The sequence below is a fragment of the Camponotus vicinus genome, unplaced genomic scaffold, assembly GCF_025532165.1.
Source record: "Camponotus vicinus isolate PSW18456_S1 unplaced genomic scaffold, iyCamVici1.0 SCAF_10, whole genome shotgun sequence".
Classification (NCBI taxonomy): Eukaryota; Metazoa; Arthropoda; class Insecta; order Hymenoptera; family Formicidae; genus Camponotus; species Camponotus vicinus.
In genome coordinates this window covers 11,523,333-11,537,060 of record NW_028141946.1, presented here as the reverse complement: position 1 = coordinate 11,537,060, position 13,728 = coordinate 11,523,333, and positions in this window count along the sequence as shown.

Here is a 13,728-nt window from a genome sequence, read left to right as displayed (position 1 = left end):
ATAGGTATATTTACGTTTTTGGTGATTTCTTCGTGGCAAGGTTTCATTGTCCTTGGAGGTTTGGCTGGTGGAGGTTGTTGAGTAATTACTTCCGCAGGTGCAGTGGGATCGATGTTGGAGGTTTGCGTGGTTGTTCCTCCGCCAGGTGATTGATTTTCTCGGTTATCGTCTCCAGATTTTCTAGAAGATTCTCGTGCCAGATGGAGCAGTAAATTTGCGAGGGAGCTCCATAAAGCTCCGAGTAGATGAAGGCTGCAACCATACACAGTGTGAAGAGCGTATCCATGGATGACTGTGTCAATGACTAATTTTACTAGGCGAATAATCATGAAGATTCCGACGAGTCCTGCGGTTGCTGACCCAAAATTTATGAATCCCTTCCAGATTCGCGAGGCTGTACTTTCGACAATTTTATTTAAAGAATTTTCATCCAGCAAGTTGTACACTGAGATTCCTTCAGTGTTCATGGAATGGCCAGTTAGTCCTCTAGCAACGGCATTGAGTAAAGCTGGCTTTTCGGCTGGGAACATAATGTGATTTCGTAGTTTCTCCAGATCTGTATCAGAATATATTCCGCTTACGGCCAAAGGTCCCGGTGTGAGATATCTCCAGGTTAAGGCAGTCATGGGTTTTAGCTGTTGAGGTGGCAGTTGTCTAACTTGAATGTTAGGTGTAAGTTGCACCCATGTATCTTCGATTCGATACAAAGTAGGAAGTTCTAAACTGCATTCTCGTTCGTTGCCAATTTTGGTGATAATTCTTGACTTTGGTGTAAGGAAGAAGGAATGATTTCGTACAGAAATGGGAAGTTCGGTATAACACTCTCCAGTTTTTCTTACCATCACTTCAACAGGGATACATTTAATTATTTGTACTGCTTCTCCTGTTGTAACGGCCATGTATCCTGGCCCTTTCATGAGCTGATAGGCAAATTCGTCTGGTTGGAGTGTAGCAAAAGATAAGGCATTAGTAATTACTTGTCTTTCTAACTCGCATTTTTGCGAAATTACATTGTTATAGAGAGACGTCATCTGTTGTTTGACATGTTTTTCTATATACACGAACTTGGAGTTCATGTATGTAAAGATGTCAAGATTATTGACAGGAATAGTTTTCCGACTAGCAAATGTATTGCCAGGTTTAGCTTCAAGAATGAATAATTTCGGGTGTTCCGTGCACAGGAGAGTATAACCACATAGAGGTATTTCCTTGGTTTTCATAAGGGCGAAAGTGATTTCCTGAGTCACAAGACTATAGATGATTGGGGTATCTGTCTTGGAGATGTCTTCAGAAATTTTGTTTGCAGGTCCTTCGTAGAGGACATCATATTGTTGAAAATTACAAGTATCCGTAGGCATAGGTTTCCAGTAGGTGTATCCGTCGTCAGCGTCTAAACAGTAGCTGTCAACGAGTTTACACACTGTTCCAGATTTTAATTTAATTCTTCCCGTATTCAATTGTACGGGAACGTAGGAAGATTTTAGTGATATTTTCACAGCAGCTTGGACGACTACGTCGTCCCATGTTCCGTATGGATCGTTGTACTGGGATCCCTTGCAGTATCCGTCAACTTGTACGCGGCCCACCAAGGTGATACTTCGATAGGTCGTCTGATTTGCTTTTATGCCAGCGACAAGGGTGTTGTCTCCCAAAGAAATAGTTCCGTCTTGGAACATCCTTAGGCACTGAGTGTATCCAGTCTCATGCACATAATCGGCTCTTCCATTGTGAACAGCAGATATATGTGAATGCATGCCACAATGATATATATTTCGGGATATTTCAACCTTGCACTGTATGACTTCTGTATAACTGTAGTCGGATAGTTGTAGTAGCTGAATATGAACATCTGTGGTGTTGGGTTGTCGTATGTTCAGATCGCATTCGCCAACATCAAGGAGAGAGACGGCTGTTACGTTGAGGTGTTGTCCTCCGCAATCAAATCCGATTAAGGCGGCAGTTTTACTTAAGAAGATTACTAGGATTAGGGGCGTCATGATGGTCTGAAATGATTACAATTTTGATGTACGTGTAGATGTCTATATTACATTTTGTGTTACATGATTGATGGTACAATGTTCGTGAAAGTTTGATTACGAATAATTGTCGCAGAATTGATTCATAATTATACATGGAATCTTAGGTGTATTTAAATTATAATTACTTATGAAAGTATTTGAATACACAAGAGGTATCTTTGTAGCGTCGCTCAATGTGATTATAATATAACATGGGTATATGTGTATATATGTATATACATATAGAGAGGTATTCTAACTAAATTTGTATATTATTATCATTATACTGTGTTTTTTTTTTTTTCTTTTTATTGTTATTATTATATGTATGTATATATATATATTTATATGGTAAATATGAGTGATTATTATTACTAGTTATTAATAGTAAATCGATTAAAGGATAATTATATATGAATATATAATTATATATATATATATATATATATTTTTTAGAATATATATATATATAAGAAATTTTATGTTATACGTATACATAAAAATATATATTTTTTTTATATATATATATTTTTTTTTTATATATATATATATTTTATTTAAAGTTTTTATTTTTGTTTTTGTTTTTGTTTTGTTTTTTTTTTTTCTTATAAATGCAGTTTGTTAACATATTTATTATGGATATATATATATATATAGTTCCTAATAGATAAAGTATTTAAGTTTATTGGTGAAACAAGGATTGAGATGATCCATTTTCTTTTATTGTTTAATTTAATAATCTTTCCTCTAGAATTTCTGGATCATTAGGATCAACCGTTATTTCAGCCACTCCATAATCTATCTTCAGTGTGATTGAATTTACAGACAGGCCTATAGTTTGCCTGTAAGTTCTTTCTTCTCCCTTTTTAATGATCATGTCTACAAATTGACTATAGGCTTTAAAACATTTAGTGCTGTTACGTCCCGCAACGAAAAATTTAAAATCTTACTTATAAAAGTATAATCCCTACTTATTCTCTCATCCTATATAATCTTTGCGCGATACTATATATAATTACTATATATTTGCGTCATAATATTATATATAATCAATATATATATACATCAATTTAATAATAATCAGTTCTCATGTAGTCAAAATACTAGTAACCACCAGTACTAACCGAAAGCTGGACTTATACACATCTATCAATCAAGAAAAAGTAATAGGCTCTTTGAAACAGTCATTTATAATAATCGTAAAAGAATTTCAATATATATATAATTATTATTTATGCAATTTTAATAAAGCTGCAAAAGCCCCACACAATCACCTTAAAATCGCTTATGAAATTTCATAAATCAATAGCAAAATACTATATATATATATATATATATTTATATATATATTCGCCATAATCTCATATTAATACAATACATTGATTGATGTGGTATATAGCCAGAAAAATATTACAATGAATTAGCAGTACTGGTACTGGTCGTATATAATGATATTTATCTTAATAATTAATTTTACTAAGAAAAGAAATTTATTCGAAATTTTATTATCAAGAAAAACTCTTAGTAAATCATTTGCAACAAGACTTCGTATAAATTGGTATACGAACAAATCCGTCGGTAACTGGTCTTATAGCCTCTTGTGCGTTCCTTCACATTCTTCTGGTAAATTTGGCATGGGAAAATTTCCATAGCCATGAATCCCGAAACCTGAAAATATTATAACTAATTAGTATTTAGACAAATAAAGACATAAATTAATAAACAATGAAAAACACATATATATATATATATATAAAAGTTTAATTATTATCAAATAATAAATATATTTACTTTGATTATTTAATTATAAAATTAAAATGTAAAAACAGATGACCAGTAACGATTAAATAATAATCCTTTGTAAAATAACAAGCTTCTTTTAAAAGGAAAATGATTTAAATAATTCTTAACAAATAAAATATAATTTGTTTCAAAGAATAGTATAAAGAATTTCGTATCTTATATAATCTTTACTTGTAATTATATATAATCACTATAAATCCACTTTATATTATATGTAACCAATATATATAGATATTCACTCAATATTCATATTATTCAGTTATCACATATAACCAAAAAAGGATATCCCTATGCGTGTATATGCGCTTACTACAAAGGAAAAGACATAAATCAAAATATTTTATCAAACGATACTCACCTAAATTCTATTAATAAATGATTTTGAGCCCATGCGTATCTTTTTAATAAACAGTATGTTCGGTTGTCATAAAAGAGATGCAGCGATTATAAATTTTGAAACCTGAAAATCAAATAATTAATTAATATTTTGTAATAAATATCTACAGTAAAAATGTTAACAAATGCTCCGAAAGTGAGCCACATAAAATATTAATACGAAAATTTACAAAGAATCATCAATAACAAAAGGAAAGTTATAAAGTTAATATTCTACGTACATATAAGAATATAAAACAATAAATAAATGTACCAAGTCAAACAAAAATTAATACCCATGAATAATAATTGTTACTAAAACAATACGCTTTAAAAATCAGTAATTATAATCCGTAATAAAATAATTAACAATATATATATATATTTTTTATATTCAAGAGAAACAAAATTAATAAATTTTCCTTGAATAAATATTTTTCTAAGCGTTATAATAAATCTTTATTGTACATTAATACCATTGGCCTAATATGTCTGTATAAAACTCTAATTATCATTGAATAACATTTAACTTTGACTATTTAATTACAAAATGTAAATGGCCAATAATCACCAAATAATAATCTTTTATAAAGTAACGAGCTTCTTTCAGAAATTAATGATTTGAACATTTCTTAATAAAATATAATTAATAAAATATAATATAATTAATAAATAAAATATAATTAATCAAGCAAGAATTTCCTTTAAAAATCCTAGATTATTTTAATTTTTGGTCCTCATTGAGTTCCCGTAAATATATATATATGTTCACTATCAGGAAGTAATTTTCCTCAGAGTCTTGATACCTGAAAAATATAATAAATGTATAAGAAAATCTACTATAGAAATTATTAAATAAACCATCCAAAATATAATACATACTTACACACTTTTTATGATCCTATATATATAATATTTATCCTCTTCCTAATAATGTAAGACAGCTTGTTATAAATAAGTAGCAAGAATTCCAAGTCCCAGCAACTGAAAATAATAATCAAATAATATTTGGCCGTATGAAAAATTAACTTAACAAAAATGTACTAAAAAATCAATCTATACAAAAATCTATTATCATTATAAAAGTTTGATTGATCAAAATTACTATATTAAAAAGGTTTAATATTTTATAAATGTATATAATTATATAGGAGTAAAAGAAATCAAATAGTAAAAGAAGTATAATAAATCAAATATTAATATATTAAATTTCAACAATAAATATATTAAATTAAATAATAACTACTGAACAATAACTAAATAATAAAGAAATGTCAAGAAATTATTATGAATAAAATTTTATACGTAACTCTTTGCTGCATGCAGAATAATAAGTCACCCTATAAACATAGCCTCCACTTGGTTGTCCACCGGGTGTCCCAATATTTTCATCACCTAACGAAAACGCTATACGGAAAAATAAAAATATATTTATTAATAAAATTCCTTAGAAATATATTTCAATAACAAACTACAAATATGCCTCCTCAAATATATAATTAACCGACTACATCTATCGAAGTTTATACACGAGACCTCAATAGGTAGTAGTACGTGAAAGTGAGAGAGACCGCACTATCGGGTGACTCGCGCGAGTGAGAGAGACAGCGCTATACGTAATACCATATGTAAAAATTAATAAGAATTAAACCGCGAAACAAGCTCGGACAGACTTGTCACCCTCATTATTAGTATAAATACATATGTAGTTATTAATAAAATTTAAAAGATAATGCATTAAAATACTAAATATTAAATACATATAAAATACATAATATTATACATGAATACATATATTATATATACGTATATATAATATATATTTTATAAATATATGATATAATTAAATAAAACCTTTAATTCATTAATTAACTTATCAAAATAATAAACTTACCAAATAAACTTCCGAAATAATTCGCACAGATTCCTCAAAATCCTTTCAATGCTGCATATTCTTATATGGTTTAAGCCTGTCTATTGTCCGTGAATAATCCATTGGTCCATAACCCTTCCAACATATATATATACTATATATGCAACCTAGACAAAAAAGAAAAATTCAAATAATAACACGTTTAAACTCTAAGCATAAGAACATAATAATTAATACATTATAAAAATCTCTTTTCATATACGTATATTCTATATAGTTATTCAAATAAAACTTCACTACATAATAATAAATTATATAAAATCTAATTTCTTATTGCCAAATAATACATATATTTTTCATTTTGATTATTAATTGCAAAATTTTATATACAATTAAAATATAATGAGTAAGCAATGATAACCAAATAATAAACCATTTTCATTATGTGAAAGCTCAACATTAATTAATGTATGTATATATTTAATAAATGACCGAAAGTTGTCAAGTCAAGCACATTCAAAACAATATTAAAATATTTCAAAATATCCAAAACTTATCCGCAATTAGAGGTGCATAGAGTTAATAAGTCATGGCCAGACGATCATATGTGAGTATTTTAATCCGCTCCGACAATAGTCTAATAAACGTTCTATATTGTCGATTAAAATACAGCCAAGCTATAAATGATATGCACCCTCGAATATCTTCTGTATAGAATGTCGTTTTACAAAATATCTGAAAAATATAATAACTATATAAGACAAATATATTAAATTATTTAAATTATTAATAATTATAAATAATAAAGATTCTGATTTAATAAAACCAATAATGCAAAATAAAGCTCATAACTCTTTACTGTGTGCAGAATTATAAATCTATATAACTACTAAATAAATTTTGTTATAACAAAACTTTACACATATATAACACACATGAAATATAAAGTTCAAATAATAATAATACAAGGTAATAAATATACATATTAATAATAATAATGAATGTATGGTCTTATAAAATTCATTATGCATGATTTTATTATTGAGACGAATAATAAGTCTCCTTATAAGAGCACAAGGCTAAGTCCAGCGTACCGCGTTATCTCCCCTATTACTTTGTTATCTCCCCTAATGTTTTCGACGTCCGCGCCGAGTCTTAATGCGAAAGGGACTCGCGAATATATAATGTATGAATATTATAAGGAGCGCTTTCTTATTGCAAGAGTAATAAGTTATTACGAAATTATAAATTATAAAAGAATATATATATATATTATATGTTAAATTAATCCATATCATTAACTAACAAAGATCCAACAGTAATGCAATTTTTTAGCAAACTTTCAAGCCTTCAAAAGAGAAATAACAATATGTATAATACATATTTAATTAATAAAATAATGAAGATAAAATTTTTAATAATTACATTTATTAACTTTTACAAACAATATATATAAGTATATATATATATATTCTATACAATTAACAAGTAAGGAATATATAATTTATTCATATAAATTATAACGAATGAAATTATTAAATCGATTTATAAAGCGTTATAAATTCACTCACCAAAAGATAAGCGACCCTCCGAGCTTCATCCGGTGCAGCTGCACATGAGCTCACTCAGCGATAAGATAAGGCCTGGCGCGACTGCCTGGCGCGACTGCCTGGCACGGCGAACACCTGCATCCGGTGATAAAAAAGCTCGCCACATCCTTTGTTCCAAGAGCTGAATAATAAAAAGAATAATTAATACACTTTTATATTATAATGTAACACAATTATTATTAACAACTATCTAGACCATGCACCTATATGCACATACATATATACATATATCGTATAATTATTATATAGCAAATTGTAATTATAATGGTTTATAACACCAGAATTTGTTTATAACATTGTTAACTAAAACTATATAATTAATATAAAGAAAGTTAAAAATCAATTCTAAACGGAACATGCTAGAACGATCATTCACACTTCTATTGAAAGAGGTTGAGATTCTATATTAAAAAATATATGCATGCAAATTATTAAAATTCTGGTGACTAAAAACCTATTGTAAAAGCCTTACCTTTTGTAAAATGAATTAACGAGCTCGATGCATGGACAATACTGACAGCTCCGTCGTCCCCACTATCCCCACGCAAGAGCGCGGCCACTACGTCATAGCGCGCTCGAAGAAGAAGGACAGCTATAGCGGCAAGCGGCGGTCGAGCCGCCTACGCCCAGGAGCGCCGCATTCTCCTACCACTGCGGATAGCCGGCACGGAGTAGGGACCAGAGGGTACCTCAGGGAGCGCAGCTCAGTCTTCCGCGCATTTGACCTGGAGCTCTCGAGAAGAAAACAACTAAAGCGATCACGAGCGTATTATAGAACATTTTCGAGTCGAAAAAGAACTTAGTCGCAGGATATTTTTCCGGACTAAGAACTTAGTCTAGAGAGCAGTCGAATATTATAGTATACTTTAAGAAAATAAAGTGTCTTTAAACCATCACTTGGGTCTTCTGCCAATCATTTGTCACCGGTTCCTCCGACTCTCCTACAGGGACATCGCCGAGGCAGACTGTCCTCCACGGAGATTCATCGCATATCCTGACAGCAGTACTTTTGGGTAAGTACTCGTTTTAATTATTCAATAATTTCCTCTTCATCTCTCGTGATCTGCAACCATCAACCGAATATTATTATTATTTTTGCATGACATATTGAAGAATTTTATTATACATAATAGTCAACAACTTACCTTCATACAATTCCAACGTCTTCTCCTTCTGATAACACGAGTACGTTGATTGCCTTTGAATGTTCAACGCTCAGTCTGTCTTTGGTTTTATCCACAAGAGTGAATCGTCGCCTTCGACTTGTCAATCGATGTGCATTGGGTAGTCTACTCTACCCCTCTGCCGTTTCCGCGAAGAATTTTCTCCAGGAAAATTTCTTTACGGACTCTGTGCCGCTGTGACGTGACGTCTTGCACATCGAAACTTGTCGTAGAGCACGGGACGCGCTCTTTAAGGACCGACTGACACATAGTATGATAACTCTGGTTTAGTATAATATATTAGAGGAATTATTTTATAATAATAAAACTAAACCAGCAGGCACGGTATCCATCTTATATTTAAATATCCCTACACACCCTTCCTTACCACGTCACTGCATGTAAGGTAACTATCTAATAATTTTCTCTTATAATAAATGAGGAGTCGCGATTTCAGAATCTGTCCTGTCTCTTTCTTTAAACCGGTCACGAAACTTTAGATTCACGCGGTACATTCTTTTTTTGACAGGTGACCCCTCGAAATTTCCATCGTAAGTATTAGATGCCGCGAAATAATTTTAAATTATCCTTTCGATAAAATAAATTTTAAAATTTAAATTATTTCAATAATAGATGGTAAACGCATTACGCATCGATCCAGTTCTCCGTCGCGAGATCCCTTTTCATCGGGCGGGTATAAGGCGTCGCGAGTATTTCCGACAGCGTCTGTTGAGAGACCGACGTACTGTTCCTTACCATTTATACGTAGACCGAGATGAAATTCCGAGCGAGATAATTCGAGCGGTCAATGATCGTGAAAACACCCCACACGACCTTTCATTTGCCCCTTTGCCCTCCGAACTAAACCCCGAGAACAGCAGACAACACCAAGCGATACCGGCTGGAGAAGAACCGGAAGAAGAACAGGAATCGACAGACAGTTGCTCTGTCAGCTCAACTGCTTCCACGATTGTCCTCGACCCGGATAACCTTACTGCTGGAATACCACGGGGATTACTTCGAGCCTGGGAGGCCAATGCCGAAATAAGACGGGACAGGCAGGTCCAAACGTCTCCCCGTCGCCCCGATAGCCCGGCCTCATTTTCGGATTATTCGACCCCAGATTATTCCCCGGTTAGACCCGGAGAATTCGGGTTTGACCCCGTGGATATCTCCCCAGCAGAAGAAGACTTGGCGGACCAAGCGGTTAATCATTTTCTGGATTATCTGAACAGCGAAGAATTCTTAGATACAGTCGATGACATATATCATACATAATTTGATTTCGCTAAAATTACCTTACAAACTAATGTAGAAGAACGAGGAAGGATAAAATAAATAAAAGGAAAAAATAGAAATTTATAACATAATAAATCTACATATTTATTTGTCAACCCTAAAATACCTCCGAAAAGAAGCGTCCTATAGATCCTAATCTCTCGGCGTCCCAGGGTATAGCCGGCTTAGCAGGTTGCCCTGAAAAAGAAATAGAGAGATATAACATTGTTCGTCCCTGCACGGTGCGCCCTGCAGAATCGTTGAATAAACGATCGAATAGGACGTAACACAAACATTAAATTTTTGGTGGCAGCGGTGGGATTTGCCAAAAAGGATCTAAGCTTCTGAGAGGAAATTAAGTGTTTGACGAATAAATTTTTATAAAGTATCTAAATCCATTATGCAGACTCGATCAAGCTCGACGAGCTCTGTAGCCACAGGGGCTACAAGGAAACAATATACAGCAGAGGAAACCGAAATCCTCATGCAAAAGGTAAACGAAAAGGAGAAACAGTTAAAAGAACAGGCTGAGGCCTTGCAAGTCAAAAATGAACATCTGATAAAAATGCAAGAAGAAATGAATCGAAAGGAAATGGCCGCAAGCCAAGAACAACCAGCTGTAGAACAATTAATGGCTTCTATGCAAACGATTACCAATTATATTGAGAGGATTAATTCAAGGCTCATGAATCTAGAGACCTCGCAAAGAGAAGAAAGATATGTTCCACATGAAGAACGAACATTTTCTCAACCGACATCCCAACATTTTGATATCGCGGAACAACCATCTCCGATACGCCTTAAAGATGCTATCGACACAATACCTAAATTTGATGGCCATAAAATGTCCGTTTTCCACTTCAGTAAAATTTGCGAACGCGCTCTCGATTTAATACCCGCATATCATGAATATCATTTAGTGCAGCTTATTATTAATAAGCTGCAGGGACATGCATATTCTGCCATAGAAGGGGTAGAATGTCACACCGTTTTCGAGCTAACGAAACGACTAAAATTAATTTTTGGACCAAATAAATCCGTCGACCAATACCGAGGAGAACTAGCTAATATATACATGAAACAAAATGAAAATATTTTTGATTATATAAGCAGAGTGCAAGAACTACGTACTGCAATAATAGATGGAGAATCTGATTTATCCGGAAACATAGGAGAACGAAGAAAGGACGCCATCGAAGCAACCACTATGAACAGCTTTATCAACGGACTTCCATCTGACCTATTAGTACGCGTAAAACTCGAACATCCGAGGACCTTCGAGGAAAGCATTAGCACAGCCATACAATTATCCAACACTATTGAAGCTGAAAACATTCGGAAGCGCACTCTCTTCCGCCCAAATTTTCAACCCCGTGCTGACCTCCCCAATAACGTCAGCAATGCAGCTCGCCAAAATCCTATGAGCAACAACACTAACAACCGTTACCATCCCAACAATGGACATACAACCTCGCAACCACCTTTCCCCGCATCACCAGTTAAATTAATTGCTGGACAGCCTCAACAAAGTTATCAGACCAAAATCTGTCGCTATTGTAAAACTCCTGGACATCTTATAGAAGAATGTCGGAAGTTAGCTTACAGAAGAGCTCAAGAAGGGAACCAACAACCCGGTACTTCGGGAAACGCGCAAGGCGTTCCGATGAGAACCGACGTCCGCCGGAACGACCCGCAACCAGGACGTCCGACTTACCACATTCAAAAGAAAGTCAACATAATAACACCACAGGAAACTCCCGCACAAACTTCCGAATCTGCCAAATAAATGACAGACAACAATCTACGGAATTGCCCACAGTAACGTTATCCTCTCCAGATCTAATAGCAGATTGCAAATTTATGATTGATTCTGGATCTGGACTAAACCTTATTAAACAAAAATGTTTAAATCCAAACGTTACTCTCGACAAAACTAATCCTTTATGTCTGCAAGGAATAGCTTCTGAAACTATCGTTACACTAGGAGCTGTTTCCCTATCTGTACTTGGAAAACTATCTGAATTCTATGTCATATCTGATTCAATAGGATTCTTACAAGATGGAATATTAGGCAACAAGTTCCTGAAGGAACGAGCTGTTATAGTCAACTATAGAGACAACTTTATACAGTATGAAGATATGAGAATTCCATTCTCAAACTCAAGTACAATATGTCTTAAGGAAAGAACTGTCACTCCCTGTTCTTTTCATATTACCAATCCAGAAAAACAAATCGGATATGTACCTCGTCATACCGTTGCCGAGGGCATATATTTCGGGGAAGCTATTGTCACCAATAATAATGGAAAAGTCCATATGCCTATATTCAATACTTCCGAGGAAGAATTGACCCTTAATATTCCATTCATAGAATTGCAAGATTATGATACTCATGAAATAACAGAGAATTCCACTGGAACCCAAGGGCTTCCCAGAGGATTAATCAGAACTTTTAACTCCAACAATCTCGCTGGACTAGACGAACCCCGAGTGGAATTCGTCAAAGCCATAGATAATCCCATTTACTTTAACCAGGCATTATCAACACCAACAGATAGAACTGTTGATGTCATAAACCTTCTACGCCTCGAACATCTGAATTCCGAGGAATCAGAAAATGTTCGACTACTAGTTTTCAAACACTCCGACAGATTTCACCTTCCCGGTGAACATCTCCAAGCGACAAACGCCGCTCAGCATTCTATTCCTACTATTAATGAAATGCCTGTCCACACGAAACAATATAGATTTCCTCCTGTACATAAGGAAGAAATTAATAAACAAGTAAATGAATTATTATCTTCTGATTTAATAAGACCTTCTACTTCCCCTTATAACTCTCCTTTATGGATAGTTCCGAAAAAGCCAGACTCCCTAGGGAATAAAAGATGGCGAATGGTTATCGATTATCGAAACCTCAATGAAAAAACAATAGGCGATGCCTATCCTCTTCCAAATATAACGGATATATTAGATCAACTTGGATCTGCAAAATATTTTTCAGTACTGGACTTAGCTTCCGGTTTCCACCAAATACCTATGGCATCAAAAGATGCCCATAAAACTGCTTTCTCTACACCTTACGGACATTACCAATTCAAACGAATGCCATTTGGATTAAAAAATGCTCCTGCAACGTTTCAAAGATTGATGGATAACGTTCTATCCGGACTTCAGGGAAATGAATTATTTGTCTACATGGATGATATTGTCGTATATGCACGATCATTGCAGGAACACGAAAGCAAGTTCGAAAAATTAATGCAGAGATTAAGAGCTGCAAATTTAAAATTACAACCAGATAAATGCGAATTCTTACGACGTGAAGTTATGTATCTAGGACATATAATTGGATCTGACGGAGTCAAGCCTGACCCCGCTAAGATAAAGGCAATAATGAATTTTCCTACTCCGAAGAATCCGAAAAACATCAAACAATTCCTAGGACTAGCCGGATATTATAGAAGATTTATTCCAAATTTTTCCAAAGTCGCAAAACCATTAACTGACCTCTTAAAAAAGGATAAGAAATTCGATTGGCAAGACAAACAAACGGAAGCATTCGATATTCTAAGGAATTCACTATGCTCTGAGCCTATTTTACAATA